Source organism: Canis lupus, chromosome 5, assembly GCF_003254725.2.
Source record: "Canis lupus dingo isolate Sandy chromosome 5, ASM325472v2, whole genome shotgun sequence".
Classification (NCBI taxonomy): domain Eukaryota; kingdom Metazoa; phylum Chordata; class Mammalia; order Carnivora; family Canidae; genus Canis; species Canis lupus.
In genome coordinates this window covers 18275427-18290906 of record NC_064247.1, presented here as the reverse complement: position 1 = coordinate 18290906, position 15480 = coordinate 18275427, and the positions used below count along the sequence as shown (strand labels likewise).

The following is a 15480-nucleotide window of genomic DNA, read 5'->3' as shown; positions in this document are numbered from 1 at the left end:
CAGAGTGGGTTTCCCTTCCTGAAGACTCTGACTCCCCTGCTGGTCTCTGTGTGGTCTATCTTTTCTTGTGCAGAAGCTATTCAATGTAGATTTGCTCTGTCCTGCAAGAGGTTTATTTAAGGTCTTCCTCCGCCACCATCTTGGACCAAACTTCTCCAGGTTTCTGTTCTCTGCTGCTAAAGCATCCTGTGGAATCATAGGCTAATGGTAATACATCTTACTATTAATAGTTAACATTAAAAAGTGCCTGACATTTCACAGTACACTTTCACATTTATTATTTTATTTGATCTCCAAACCAAACCCGTCAGAAAGCCTTTCTTTTCATCCTCATTTTACAAATGGAGAAGCAAAAGCTTGGGAGTTTTGATGACTCACACAAGGTTGTTCAGTTGGAAAGTGAGGAGCTGGTGTCTGCCCATCAGAACTTGGGCTGGCTAACTCCACCTTCTGTGTTCTCACTCCCATCCAACAGGACTACCATTGCTCCAGCGTTTTTTGGAACATCTCTCCTGGAATTGACTGTAAGTGATTTTAATAAAAAACAGTTCCAGGACAGCCTGGGTGGCTCAGTGGTTTAGCACCGGCTTCACCCAGATGTGATCCTGGAGACCTGGGATCGAGTCCCACGTTGGGATCCCTGCATGGAGCCTGCTTCTCCCGCTGCCTGTGTCTCTGCCTCTCTGTGTATCTCTCTGTCTCTCATGAATAAAATAAATAAAATCTTTTAAAATAAAAAATAAATAAATAACAGCTCCAGAAAGGGGATTCCTGCTGTTTCCAGAGGAATTCAGGCATCCACTAGGGGTTTTCTTTCCATAAGGCTTCCATAAATCTCTTTAGAAGTATGAGACTTTTGGAGCTGTCAAGAAGGCAGACAAAGATTGAAACTTAATCTTTTTTTTTTTTTAAGATTTTATTTACTTACTCATGAGAAATTGAGAGAGAGAGGCAGAGACAGAGGCAAAGGGAGAAGCAGGCTCCATGCAGGGAGCCTGATGTGGGACTCGATCCCAGGACCCCAGGATCATGACCTGGGCTGAAGGCAGACATTCAACCATTGAGCCACCCAGGCCTCCCTGAACCTTAATCTCTTGGGAAGTGGTCTCCATTGACTTGTCCCAGTGAAGAGAAACAGTTTAGTCCACAGACACTGCTAGATCATTAAAGAAGAAGGGACGATCCATTGTTACCCTTAACAGTGACATTTGTACTATCTCCCAGCACTGTTCTAGAGGGACGTGGTGCCAAGCCCAGGAAAGGAGTGCCATAAAATATGAAAGGAGGAGCCACATGAAAAACCTATTAACAAGCACTGGCTCCGAGAGCAGTAGAGAACAGAGTGAACCTAGGTGCAGGTAGAGGTAGTTTGGGGCAATAATTTTTCAGATCAGGACTAGATGAAGGTAGACTAGAAAGAGGCCTACACATATTTGTGGTCAGAGGGGAACAAGTCACAGAGCAAAGACCAAGGGGTGAGTACCGTATCTTATATGATACGATACTGTTCTAAATCTGTTAATAATACCATCTTGATATAATCCACACTAAATGTTTGTTAGCACACACTTTAGAGTCACTTTGCCATCATTCATCAGTACAGCCATCCATGATTTACTTCAGATGCTATCAGAGGACTACCATCTCTGCCTTCTGAATCTGTAACGGGGAAAAAACAGCACCCATTCTCCACCATATCAAACCTATTTCAAATTGTAAAGGTTACTTTTAAAAATAGGCTACGGTAATGTACTCGCTGGCACTACACACCTTGTACAAGAAAAGCAGAGGCAAGAAGGGTATGGGAAGTTAGAGAACCTTCCTTTACTGACTCTCAAACTGAGTGAAGCTCTCTGTTGAGATGATCTCTGACATTTACAGTGGAAACCTGTATGTTCTTGCTATGTAAATAAAATTATTGGTATGAAATGACATTAAAGTTTTGTCAATAAATGAATTCTTCCTAAAAAAAAAAAAAACCTACAAGTAGGTCTGATGGCAAGGAATCCTCAAAGAGTGAAAGGTGGGTCCCACGGGCAGCATGGAGTTCAGACCACATGCTGTAGAAGGAGATGGTCCAGCTGATGGCTCTCTGACCACCCTGTTCCTTTGTTCTCATTCTTAAAGGTTCTGTGCACTGATTCTGAAAGTTTTACAAAAGGAATATCATAGTTGCCCTTGAGCCATTAATCCTGGTTCAAGAGTGGGGTGGGGAGCTGGAGAAGAAGTGATACTCTACTGCTGGAGTTGAAGACTATCCAGGGAACAGAAGAGGAAACAGAAAAAATAACATTCCTTTGGGGAGAGGCACCAGACCCCCAAAATAAGACAAAGTAGGACCACTTGATCAAAAGCTACAGTGTAACAGCACCTGCAGATGCCAAGAGGCTGGCGGGTAGGGAAATGGGCCCCTTTACCTTTTCAAGAATCCTTAAATGGCCCCTAGGGGGAATACCACAACCCGGTAACAGTGGGGGTAAGAACAGAAGGGAAGCATGTGAGGAGCTGTGAGGGCTGAGGGGAGAGGTCAGCAATTTTTTCTGGCTCCTTATGCCCTTCCCCTCTGTACTGCTGTGACCTGGGAGCTTGAGGTTACATACGTGCCTGTCATGGAGTCGAATCTCCATTCTTGGAGCATGGGTTTGAGATTTGCAGTTGGAAGTCTTTGAGAGACAATCACAGAGAATAAAGTGGCTGACCAAGGTGGGCAATAACATATTTTTGTCAGGAATAACCACTTTTTTTGGTAACTGTTGCCATTTCTAGCAATAAAAACCCTGAGATTCAGAAAAAGTCTAATCACACAAGGCCACCCAAGTCTGCTCGTAGAGTTGGCATGATTGGTTGGCAAGCCCAGGCTTTGAATTCAGGTAATGATTCCACCAGTTTGTGTGTCTATAAAGACACAAATATCCATCTCGCCTCATTGTTCTAAGATGACATATGGAAAGGGTTTAGTCCAAAATCAGCCACCTCACTGGCACTGAAGAAATACTAGTTCTCCCCTTCTTCTACCTGAGAGACTTGCCTAAGCGTGGGTCACATTTCACTCTTTCTGTGTAGCTCAAACTCTCTCCAGTGCTACAGAATTTCTACATTACAAGCCTGGCTGAGTGTTTGACCTTCTGGAATGAATTCAGTGCGAATAATGTTATTGATGTCAATGAAATAAATCAACATTGTCTTTACTTTTGGTCTTGGATCATACTTTCCATCATCTGAGAGATATTGAAATTCTCCATGGCATGCTTGGGCTCTTAGCTTCCAGCTCACAGCAGAAATGGCAACAGTGAGCACCTACTGTTGCTAGGCACCTACTACCTGGTGCCCAGATTTTAATTTTGTAATACCATTCTCCAATTTTAAGAAAAATCAAGGCTCCTTGGAGAAATGACTGATTCTAGAGTTCCTTGCAGGAAATATAGAAGTAGAACCTGGAGCATCTAATTGTACCACAAGGTAAGGAAGTGCTCAAAAAAAAAATTAAAGAATGGACACAGGAGCCAAACTAAAAGAGTTCTTATTGACCAAAGCTGGAAAAATCTGAGCAACGAAATAAGTAGTGTAGCATTTTTATAACGAAAATATAAAATAAAATCCATGAGTCCTTACTGATGTAAATAAATGATTAAATAAATAAATGAATGGACAAGGTACTAAACTACTTTTTGGAAAAAAAAATAAAATAAAATAAACTACTTTTTGCATTTAGTCTCATGTAACCCTCCCAGCAGGCCCATGAAGTAAGAAACATAATCTTCATTATGTAGAGCAGGAAACCGAGGCTCAAGGGGTTAATTAACTTTTTCAAGGCTACCTTCTGCCTCCCCCCACCCCTCATGTGTAAGAGACCAGGGTTAATCCTAGCTCCCTCTGGTGCTAATGTCTATGCTCCTTTTCCATACCACACACCAATCCCAAGTTAATATTTTATTTCAAATTATATTATTCATCTACTTCAAAAAAAAATGGAATAAATGCCAAGACTTCATTGTTTCTCTTCATCACTGAAAATGCATAGCAAAAGTTGTATAAAAACTTTACTGCTCTTCAGATTCGGTTCCAGAATGAATCTGTCCCTATATCTAATTTTAACTCTTCAGCCATCCTTCTATCTGAATGTGCGAAATCTCTGACTTTTTCAATATTTCCATCGGGCCATTGGACAGCTGCTCCATGTATCACTGTGGACAGCTTGACTTTGGTCTTAAAAATGTGGATGCCTTCACACAGACTTGCTTCTGGCATTACTCCATCTGCATATGCCACTTCTCACTTGCCAGGGGTCTCACCTGCAGGCTTATTTGCTGCCATCCAAAATGGGACTTTACATTTTTGCTCTAAACATCAGCCACTCACCTTCATGTCAACACAGGACAACTCGCACTTTGGCCGCTAAAGCTTCTTCTTCAAAGACAGAGTGATCTACTCTATGCTGTATTTCAGTTTCAATCAAGGATCCCCATTTTCCACAAACCACTCAAATGTCATCTCAGAGTACTAGATTCACACCACAGTGTGATACTCAGATCTCTTCATATAATAGTAAGACTACTCTACTCTCTAATAAAATACAATGTTAGAGTTGCCCTTTGACTCAGTGATACCACTTTTAATAATCTACCCTGAGGAAATAATTGAAACACAAAGATTTATGTAATGTTCACCACATCTTATATGCAATAACTAAAAATTGGAAACCATCTCAATATCAACAATAAGAAAATGGTTAAATAAATTATAGTGTGTAACTACACGAGAATATTATGAAGCCTTTAAAGATCATGTTTTCAAAAAAGATTTAAAGATACAGGAAAACATTTATGATATGGAATTTTATTTTAAAAAGAAAAAGAAAAGAAAACTACTTTCAAATATACAAAGGGCTGGAGATTGAAGATGGAGTTAACTTATTCTGAGTGGCTGCAGAGGGAGAAAGGGAAATAGTATCCATAAGAGAAGGCTACCAAGAAGAATATGGGGGAGGATTATAATTTTTCTAGTGGTTATGGCTGTCCAAAGTGTAAAGGATGTCCCGGGCAGGTCATGCTTTCCCTGGTATCAGAGGATTCCAAACTGAGGCAGGGCAACCACCAGATATGGGAAATGGCAAAGGAGCCCCAAACAGAATGTGACATTGGCCCAGAGAACCCATGAGGGTCCTTCCTCCTTTGATAGTATAAGATTGTGCTAGAAGCTTTGTCTTCTAACCACATATATGAGCATGATCAGTGTCAGAGAAGATGAAACAGAAGAGGCATGAAGAGTGAAGGCATGAATTTCCCCAAGTGATAGCAGATGGGTCCTATCTTATTACAGCACTGTTGCCCCTCACTCAGACTACAGGGGTCAGTCTTTGGCCTTCCCAAATCAAGAGATTCTTTTCTCTTCCTTAGGTGGCCTGTTTTGCACAGGACAACCCTCACATCCAGACATTTTCTTCTTATCTACTTGGAGCCTATTGGTATCTTCCTTATTTTAAGGTTTTGATTTATTTATTTTAGAGAGAGAGGGGTAGAGTGGGGAAGGAAGGAGATAAGCAGATTCCTCACTGATTGCAGAGCCCAACTCAAGGTTGAATCTTACAGCCCTGAGATCCCTGAGCTGAAATCAAGAGTTGGACTCTTAACCCACCAAGCCACCCAGGCTCCCCCTGTGTGTATCTTTTCAGGATGGAGAGTTTTGGTGTTCATTGAAGTGATACAGAGTTGGAGAGTCAGAGCAGCCTGTGAGGACTTCTGCACATCCTCAAAATTAGGTTCACTGTGGTGGTATACCTTACTACTTCATTAGCTGCAGATCAGGGTTATATGACATGTGTTTAGTTTATACAGGGACTTTGGAAGAGACTAGATTATAAGGCAGCTGATGACAGACCCCTGGAAAAGGCTGGAGAGGTTCTACTGTAAATACCTAAATAGAGATTTGTGTAAGACAACCTTGAAAGCAGAGTTTTTAAAAGGTCTAAGGAACACCTAGCACCCAGATCTTGATTTGTAACACCATTCTCCAATAAAAAGAAATTAAGGCGCCTCAGAGAGATGGCTGATTCTAGGTTTGGGGCAGAAACTACCTAAGTTGAGCCTGGATCATCTTGTAGTACCAGTAAGTAAGGAAGTGCTCAAAAAATAGATGGTTGAGCAGGTCCAAGGGACATAGGAGCCAACCTAAAAGAGCTCCCATTGGCCAAAAATGGAAAACTTTGAGCAACAGGCTAAATCATGGAGCATTTTGTTATAATGAAGTGATAAAATAATGTAGTGATATAAATGTTGATGTAAATAAATGAATGGGAAATAAGAGACAGGTTGGCAAAAGAATTCCAAATAATTTATGTAGGTCCTCTGCCCTCAATGAAGAGTTGCCTTGAGTGCAGCCTGCACAGTGACTTCCCCTCAGACAGGGCAGTATGGAAAAAGTGTAACTTCACAGTGGATTAACCCAAGAGACACACTCTCTGCGGAGTGATAAGGTCAACACCAACAGTGATACACCACGTATGTGATAGTATGTACCCTTTGCATGACATGAAGACAGCACATTTACCCTTTGTAGTCTTCCTTCCCAAACTCTTTATAGCCCCAGCCTAACCCTGAGGAAAACATCAACCAAATCCTAATTGAGGCACATTCTACAAAATACGCAGCCCGTCCCCCTCAAAACTGTCAAGGGCACCAAAAAACTTTAAAAGTCTAGGAGTGGAACACCTGGGTGGCTCACTAGTTGAGCATCTACCTTTGGCTCAGGGCATGATCGCAGTGTCCTGGGATCAAGTCCCGCATCAGGCTCCCCGCAGGGAGCCTGCTTCTCCTTCTGCCTTTGTCTCTGCCTCTCTCTGTGTGTCTCTCATGAATAAATAAATAAAATCTTAAAAAAAAAAAGTCTAGGGGGTGCCTGGGTAGCACAGTTAGTTGGGAGTCCAAGTGTCAGGTTTGGCTCAGGTTGTGATCTCAGGGTCATGAGATCAAGCCCCATGTTGGGCTCCACAATTGACAGGGAGTCTGCTTAGGTCTCCCTTTCCCTCTGCCCCTCCCTCCCCCAGCATGTACTCTCTCTCTCTCTCAAAATAAATAAACAAATCAATCAATCAATGCTAAGAAGGGCACCTGGGTGACACATCACTTAATAAACATTTGACTCTTGGTTTCATCTCAATTCATGATCTCAAGGTGGAGAGATCAAGCCCCACATAAGGCCCCATACTCAGCCAGGTGTCTGCCTAAGACTCCCTCCCTTCCTCTCCCTCTGCCCCTCCCCACCCTCTGCATTTCTCTCTCTCTAAAATAAATAAATAATCTTTAAATTAAGAAAAAAAAAAGTCTAAGAAACTGTTACAGCCAAGAGCAGCCTAAGTAGACACAAGGACCAAATATAATGTGGTACCCTGAGTGGAATCCTAGACGGTGAAAGGACATTGGTGAAAAATAAGGAGATCTGAATAAAATAAAAGCTTTAGTTAACAAGTAGGTACCAATACTGGTTTGTTAATTACGACAAATGTACCGTACTAATGTAAGATATTGGCAATCGGGAGAATTGAGATGAGCTATATAGAACCCTCTGTACGATCTTCCAATTTTTCTGTAAATGTAAAACTATTCTACAGTATGAACTTCAAGCCTAAAGAAGAAACTAGAGGATTGGGCCTGTGTGAGCACTTTGTGGAAGCTGAGTGAGGCTAGATGCTCAGAGAAAGGAACAAATCAGATGAATTTCCAACATTGGGAAACCACCAAGAACAAAGCAACAGGCCAGGAGAATGGGGGCATTTGAGGGTTTTTGCCTGGTTCCTGCCAGAAATGCTCCAGCTTACCTTGTCCTCCAAAACTGCGAGTCTGTCTGGGTTGACAGCAAAGCAAACCGGAGCAAGGATCAGAGGCTTTGTGTTAAGCAAGACAAAACTAAGCTCTGAAACTCTGCAGTCCACCAGCCGCTTGAAAACCTGCTATTTCCTATAGTCCCAACTCCAGGACTCACTCACCTGGAATAAAGTCGTTCTTTCATTTCTAACAAATAGATGTGCGAGTCCGGGGCTCCCGCGCCTTCCAACCCAGAAGATGGGGTGTAGACCAGGAGTGGGGAGCAAGGCTACAGGTCCGCGGGGCATCATCTGGAGTGGGGAACGAGCACATCTTCATTTTACAATTGCCAATTCACGTCTCTTGGAAGCAGAGAAACTGGAAGTCGAAAAGGAGGATTTGGCACCGTCCCTGGCTTCTGCCATCCTTGTGACACTGAGAACTGGAGAAATCCAAGAAAAAAGAGGCCCCGGAATGAATGAAAGGCTGAATGGGAAGCCGGACACACCCTTTTCTCAGCAACGGGAAGACCAAAGTTTAAAAGGGCAGAGCATAGTGTCCTGTGACCAAAGCCCCGTGCGCTTGTGCCCTGACCCCGGTTCTGGTCCCCTGCGGGTCCAGCTCCCCATCCTCACCCGTAATCCGCCAGAGCTTGGGCTCACTTCATGCCGGAACTCCTTCCTCCCAGAGCTTTCTCTGGAGCTGGTGGTTCTTTGAGCCCAGAGGGTGCCCTCAAGCAGCGCCTACTTATTTCTCCCACTTGCTCACATCCCGAGGAAAAGGAGTAGAGAAAAAAATTTGGGGGGTCTTATGATTAAAAAATTGGCTGGGCGATGTTTTATGCATGCATCTGTTATGCTAAAATAACCATCCTTTCCAACCAGGCCCACCTGCTGTCTTTTTCAATTTTAAGTATTTCTAAGTAGCAATCAAATCAGTATAATTTGTTCTTTATCTCGGCAAAACCATTGTGAAAGAAAAATGTGACCATTATGTTACATCAGGGAAAAATACAAGCCCTTTATTTGCAGCCTTCTCTATACTCTATCAGATCTCACAGTTGTCATTATGCCAGTTGTATTTAATGTTGTTCAAATGAACAGAGCTTTCTTTAATCACTACAGCCTTCTTTCCCCTAAATGCTTTTTCCAAGGTTATGGTTTTCAGAGATAAATACATAAATACCAATGTTATGAATACGTTAAGGGTATCCAAGAGACAGCTTTCAGGATTTGTAGCAAGAACCTGCTGTCACTGGAGTCACACAATAGCTGGCTGATGTTTTGAGTACGAAGTTACTGGGTATTAGGAGAAGGCCTGATACCCTGCTCCGCGGCAGAAGGCTATTTTGAGCGGATCACAATAGACTACTCAGCAAACGCTGGCTCTGAAATCTGGTGTCAGGATCCTCAGTGCTAATAACCAAAGGCACAAGTCCAGAGCCCTGAGCACTGGCCCTTCAGAGCTGGGTCACGGTGATCCGGGCTGGGGCTTTGGATCACACCTGCGGGCAGGGGTCCTTGCGTGGACCTGACACCGAAGGCAGGCCAACGTGCGGGCTGAGGGCAGGATTTCACGCCATCTACTGCAATGTATTTTATTTGCCATTTGCAAATTAGGAACAAGAGGTTTAAAGAGGTCAGAGGACTTGCTCGAATGCGAATGTCCAGTTAGCAGCAGAAGTGGGATTAGAACCCAAGTCAGCCGAAATGCATTTCTGCTTCACTACTAATTGGAGCGCGTCAGCCTTTTAGCAGACCTCACATGGGACGGTTCCAAGCTTATACAAATCTTGCATTTATTCATTCAGACATTTCCTAAGCAAATATTTACGCTTTGCTGAGATGCTGCGAATAATAATTATCAATAGCTAATATTTTTGAGTGCCTGCGTCCTTCTAAGCACTTGGTGTACACGAAATCACTTGTCACTCCCAGTCACCCTAAGGGGTAGGTGCTATCACGATCCCCTTTTCACAGATGAGGGACATAAGGCACGGCAAGGTTAAGTAGCTTGCCCAAGGTCACACACAGAGAGGAAACCAGGATTCACAACCAGCGGACTGAGTGGCGTCAGCACCCTGAATCACTGCAAAGGAAAAATATGTCCATATCATCGTAAGTGCTGGGGAAAAAAAAAAGTGTGGATTGAGTAAAGCATTGTATTTTGCCCCTGAGAAACTTACAACACAGAGAGGAAACATCTATGTAAACAAGTAACTGAAATGCAAGATATGATATAATGTGTCAAAAGGAAAACATAAACAAAAACTAAGGGAGAAGAAGTGATGAATTCCAGCCAGGGACGGGATGGGGAGCAGAGCAGGGGAAGGGGGAAGGAGGGAAGGATGGGCCATGGGACCAGGCAGCCACACTAGGTCCCCTCCGACCCCATCCATAGGGCAGATCACGAGATGCCACCGCACCTTCTTGGGTCCAGTAGGAGAATCACGGCTCTACTTTTTAACTCAAAGGGTTACATCCGGATCTAAAGGAGAGAATGTAAGCAAATGTGATTTATAAGCTACAAGTCCCCTACTGATTTTATGCATAACTGGTGGACTGTGGGCTCCTGGAGGGCAGGAAAGACATCTTATTCATTGGTGGCATGATCTTCCCTCAGCTTGGGGTCTGACGTGTGACAGGCATTGTTGGCTCATAGAAGGGAGGGCGGGAGGAGGAGGGAAGGGAGGAAAGAAGGGAGAGTAGGTTAGGAGGAGGTAAGAAGAAGGAAGTGGGAGTGGAGCGAGAGAAAGAGGAGGACAATTAGTTAAGAGGTAAGAAGGGATGCTGTGTCAGTCAGGGCCCTCCAGAGAAATAAAAACAGGGAGATCGCACTCATGTTCCCATGCACGTACGTGCGCGCTTACATGTATTAAGAGATTTAAGTCACTACATGTATTAAGAGATTTAAGTCACTGGTTCTTGCACTTGAGAGGGCTGGCAAGTCTGAAATCCACAGGGCAGGCTGGAAATGCAGGCAGTAGTTAATGCTGTAGTCTTAAGGCAGAATTTTATGGGGGGACGGGAGGATCTCAATATTTGCTTTTAATGCCTTCAACTGATTGGACAAGGCCCACCCGCATTTCGGAGGATGATCTCCTTTACGTAAAGCCAACTGATTATAGATGCTAACTACGGCTATAGAACACCTTCATAGCAGCACCAACACAGATTAGTGTTTGATTAAATAACTGGGTAGTGTACCTAGCCAATCCGACACACAAAACTATCACAGATGCCATTCCAAGAGGAGAAACCGGTACAGCGCGGCACAGAGGCAAGGAACAGAGGCCGAAATTAGAAATTAACCTTTACCTTGGGGATTTGGCCAGGGGTCTGGGAGGAAGGAGGGGCTGCCAGCTAGCTAGAAGGCATCGCAGGTGGCTGGAGACAGCTGAAGGAACATGGGTACTTACGGGGTATCTGCTCTTCCATGTGGGGTGGAGATGTGGAACTTGAAACTGCAGACTCAGAAGCCCCCCTCCCAGACCTCTAAAACACAACTCCAAGGTGGCCCCAGGAATAGGGACTTTAAGCTCCCAGGTGATTCAGACATAACCAATCAAAACTGAAGACCTGAGTTCAAATTCTGCACCCACCACTCACTAGCCAGGCGCCCATTGAGAAGCTACCTTCCAAGAGCCTTGGTTTTTCCATCTACAAAATGGACCTCGTCGTAGCACATCCAGGGTGGTTGTGGGTGTAACACGTGTAAAGAAAAGGCAGAGGGCAGCAACTCACTGGTGCACCGCAGGCACGCGTGGAACTGGAAATAGCACGTTGGCACAGTCAGTACTCGGTGCTATGGGGCCCGGCGGAGTCTGCTGCCGAAAGGCTCCGGATGGCCCGTTGGGAGGCCATCCGCCCTGGCCTCGAACCACAGGGAGCCAGCCCACTGCCTGTAGAGACACTGGTAAGGGCACGGGCTTCGGAGTCCATGACCAGTTCCCTCCGTGTCACTGCTGGGACACGGAGTAACCTCGGGAGTGGCAGCCTTGCCTCGTGGCTCAGGAAATGCCGCAGAACTCAGCCACGGCCCCCGAGCCTGTGCGAGGTCGCTGCTTCTGAGGTTGGAGCTGGGATGTGGTTGCCCTGCTTGGCTGCTGCTGGTTTCGTTGTTCCTCCTATACGCAGAGTGTCACAAAGAAGCATCCTCAGCTGTACAGCCAGCATGCCTGGGCCTCTGTGGGCTTCTGCATGTCTACGGAGGCCTCGGAAAACTAACACCAAGGTATCCAATGAGCTGGAAGGCAGCAGGCTTGAGAGACAGGAAGCTTGGGCTGGTCTTATGGCTTCCCAGCTCCATGAGCTTAGGGAAATTGTTTAATCTCTCTGAGCCTCAGTTTTGTCATCTGTAAAATGGGGAAGATAATATCTGAGTTTTCAGGTAGGTCATGGGGATCAAATGGGATAATGTGGCACAGGATGGTGGCCGGAGTCCCTCTCTTCTGCAGTTCTCTCTTCAGGTGAGGCAGAGCCACGCTCTGGGAACTGCCTGCATCTTCCCACCTCCGTCCCAACACGCACGTGCACGCACGCACATTTGTCATTTGTCTGGTTGATATCCTTTAGATGTTAGGATAAAACTGTGCATTTGGGCAGCCCCAGTGGCTCAGTGGTTTAGCGCTGCCTTCTGCCCAGGGCGTGATCCTGGAGACCCGGGATCGAGTCCCACGTTGGGCTCCCTGCATGGAGCCTGCTTCTCCCTCTGCCTGTGTCTCTCCCTCTCTCTGTGTGTCTCTCATGAATAAATAAATAAAATCTTAAAAAAAAAAAACTCAGCACATTTAAAAAGTTATTCTAGGGGCACCTGGGTGGCTCAGTTGGTGAAGCATCTGCCTTTGGCCCAGGCTATGATCTCAGGGTGGTGAGATTGAGCCCCACATCAGGCTCCCAGCTTAGCGGGGAGCCTGCTTCTCCCTCTGACCCCTCCCTAACACTCATGTGCACGAATAAAATCTTTTTTTAAAAAAAGTTATTATAACTGCACTGTGGATGATCCAAACATATTTAAATAGAGTAACATTTGCAATGGAAACGAGAGAGAGCCTGGAAGACTCAACTGCTTTGGAGTCTGCACATTTGACAAACAGCCTGGCTGCAGCTGGTTCACCCCAGTCAAGTCCCCTCGCTTCTCTGAATGACTCCTTCTTCTCCTATGAAATGGGGACCATCCTGGGGGAAGGAATGAGACAACAAGGTACAGGAAACAGTACAAATACAGATGTCGGCTAATCATGCCAAGCAAGTGTCTGCTTGTTGGAATGTGTGCATCAGAGGAATTTTCTAGAAGCCACAGCCGTCTCTGCTCTGGCTGTCCACTGCAAATCAGAGGGCGAGTTGCACCAGCCTTCCCAGAGGCTGGTCTGGCTGTGGGACCTGGGCTGTGGTGGACAGACAGCTCAGGGGCCTCCAAACTACAGGGAATTCTCAAGTGACCACAACCAACCACCGTGCACTGGAAATCCTTAATTGGTGTATTTAGCTTGCACACGCCTTTCCCCCCTCCTCACCCAGACCACACACTCCTATACCTTTTGATTCTCAATCTTCTCTAGAGAGAGGCAACTCGTGAGATCACAAAGTGGGTGTAGGTGTTATTCTGGAATTCATCTTCCAGACCAGGGTGTGCTCAGCTCAGTGTCCTCTGCCCTTTCTATTCAGGACTGTGCAGTGTTTTGAGAGGGGCACTGAGTCATCAAAAAGACAGATAGCCTATTTTGTCTCTAGCCCTACTTGCGAAGGCAGGAAAATAGATTATACTCTATTTTACCAAGATGTGTGACTGCACAGGTGAGGACAAAAGGGGGGTTTTCTCAGGAACACTCAGTTAATCAGAGAATTCAATTCACCACCACCGCCGTTGCCACAAACATTGTGTAATTGAGATGTTAGACCAAGTGATTAAACATTGTCAGGGATGGAAGGGGTGAGAGTGTTGGGATTCATCTAATTAGATGGTTCTTGGGGCTAGGGTAGAACAGGGAGGTCTAATCGGAGCTAAGAAGGAGACCCCAACATGAGCTCCGACATGTGCCAAGAGCCACGCAAAACACCTCAGGCTCTTGGGGCTCCTGGGTGGCTCAGCGGTTGAGCATCTGCCCTCAGCCCAGAGCGTGATCCCAGGGTCCTGGGATCGAGTCCCGCATCAGGCTCACTGCATGGAGCCTGCTTCTCCCTCTGCCTGTGCCTCTGCCTCTCTGTGTGTCTCTCATGGATAAATAAATAGAATCATAAAAAAAAAAAAAAGTCAGGATGATCCCATTTGCTTCCAGCAGTGACTCTGTTTAACTCCCATTTTAAAGATAAGGAGCCTGAGGCTCGGGAAGGTGATGTGATTTGCCAAGCTGACAAATATGGCACGGTTGTCTGACACCAAGTTTCCATACTTTATCCACAGTGATGGCAAGATCAAAGGGAAAAAAAGCACACGGAATCCTCCTCCTATTGAATACTGGGCGGTTATAACAATGACAGATTGAAAGGAAATTCTTCCAAAGTTTATCTTCAGATGTTCCAACAGAAAGATGGCCAGTTCCAGCACTGCAGGTCCTTTGTCCTTGTCCCTGAAGTGACGTTGGAACCTGGTAGATGAAAGGGAAGGCGGGCAGAGAAAACGCCACTCAGAGCGTGGAGGATGGGAGGTGGTCAGCTTTGAGAGGAAAGGAGGGGGCCTCTTCGGTCCTCTTCCCTCATCCCTCCTGCACACCTCCTCCTCCCACTGTTCCTAAGGTCATCTATCCCACCCCAATTCTTTTTTTTTCATTTTTAAGAATTTATTTATTCATGAGAGACAGAAGCAGAGACACAGGCAGAGGGAGAAGCAGGCTCCTCCTGGCAGGGACCCCAATGCAGGATTCGATCCCAGGATCCCAGGATCACGACCTGAGCCAAAGGCAGACGCTCAACCACTGAGCCACCCAGGTATCCCTGTCCCACCCCAATTCTAAGACAACTCTCTCAGGACCCCCTGGCAGCCCCTGGAGAGGCAAACTGGCTCTGGAGAAAATCTAAATCATTAAGAAACATAATAATAACTGACTTTACTAGTAATACCGGGGAAAAGGGATAAAAAATGAAAAGAGATACTCTGAAAAGTTTTAAATGGAAGAAGAATACAGTCAAAATGCTTTCTACATAACACCTCCTTGATTTGAAGTACTAATGCCAGAAATCCCTCCCAAGATGCCTCAGGATGTGAATAATTCAGATTTTACATTTTTTACAGCTTCTGAAATAATAGCATTCAGTATTTATTAGAATATAATAACGTGCTTTAAAATTTATTTATATTATACAAACATTATACTAGTACATAATAGTATAGGATTATATGAATTATAATAGTTAGATCCTATTATTTTACTATTATAAAAATAACAGTATTTTGCACCAACAAAAAAATGCCACCACTTTTGTACTTAAGCATAGCATAGCACCCGTAATGCTGGAACACCCAAAACCAGTATTACCATCATGAATTATGTTCTTTTTTCTGCATCACCTCCCACAAGGCTGGCAAATATTTTTACAGCTCCTTGAGAAGAACCTTCTTTGCACATTAGCTCATTTGCTCCTCCCATCAACAGTACGACGAAACAGGAATTATTTCTATACACATTCTGCAGATAAGAACAGAGTCTCTGTGTCATCCAGTCTGAAAGTGTCTGAGACAGGAT

The 15480-nt window shown here is 44.8% G+C and overlaps 1 long non-coding RNA gene across 1 annotated transcript in view; it reads right to left on the bottom strand.

Annotated features, from left to right (window-relative positions):
- LOC112671301 (uncharacterized) overlaps positions 1-10406 on the bottom strand; it is a 144315-nt gene extending 133909 nt beyond the window's left edge. Inside the window, exons 1-2 of the long non-coding RNA XR_003143533.3 lie at positions 10225-10406; positions 7982-8241 (exon numbers count right to left, since the gene is read on the bottom strand). This is a non-coding gene — a long non-coding RNA (uncharacterized LOC112671301). The remainder of the gene's footprint in view (positions 1-7981; positions 8242-10224) is intronic.
- Positions 10407-15480: the final 5074 nt, after the last annotated feature.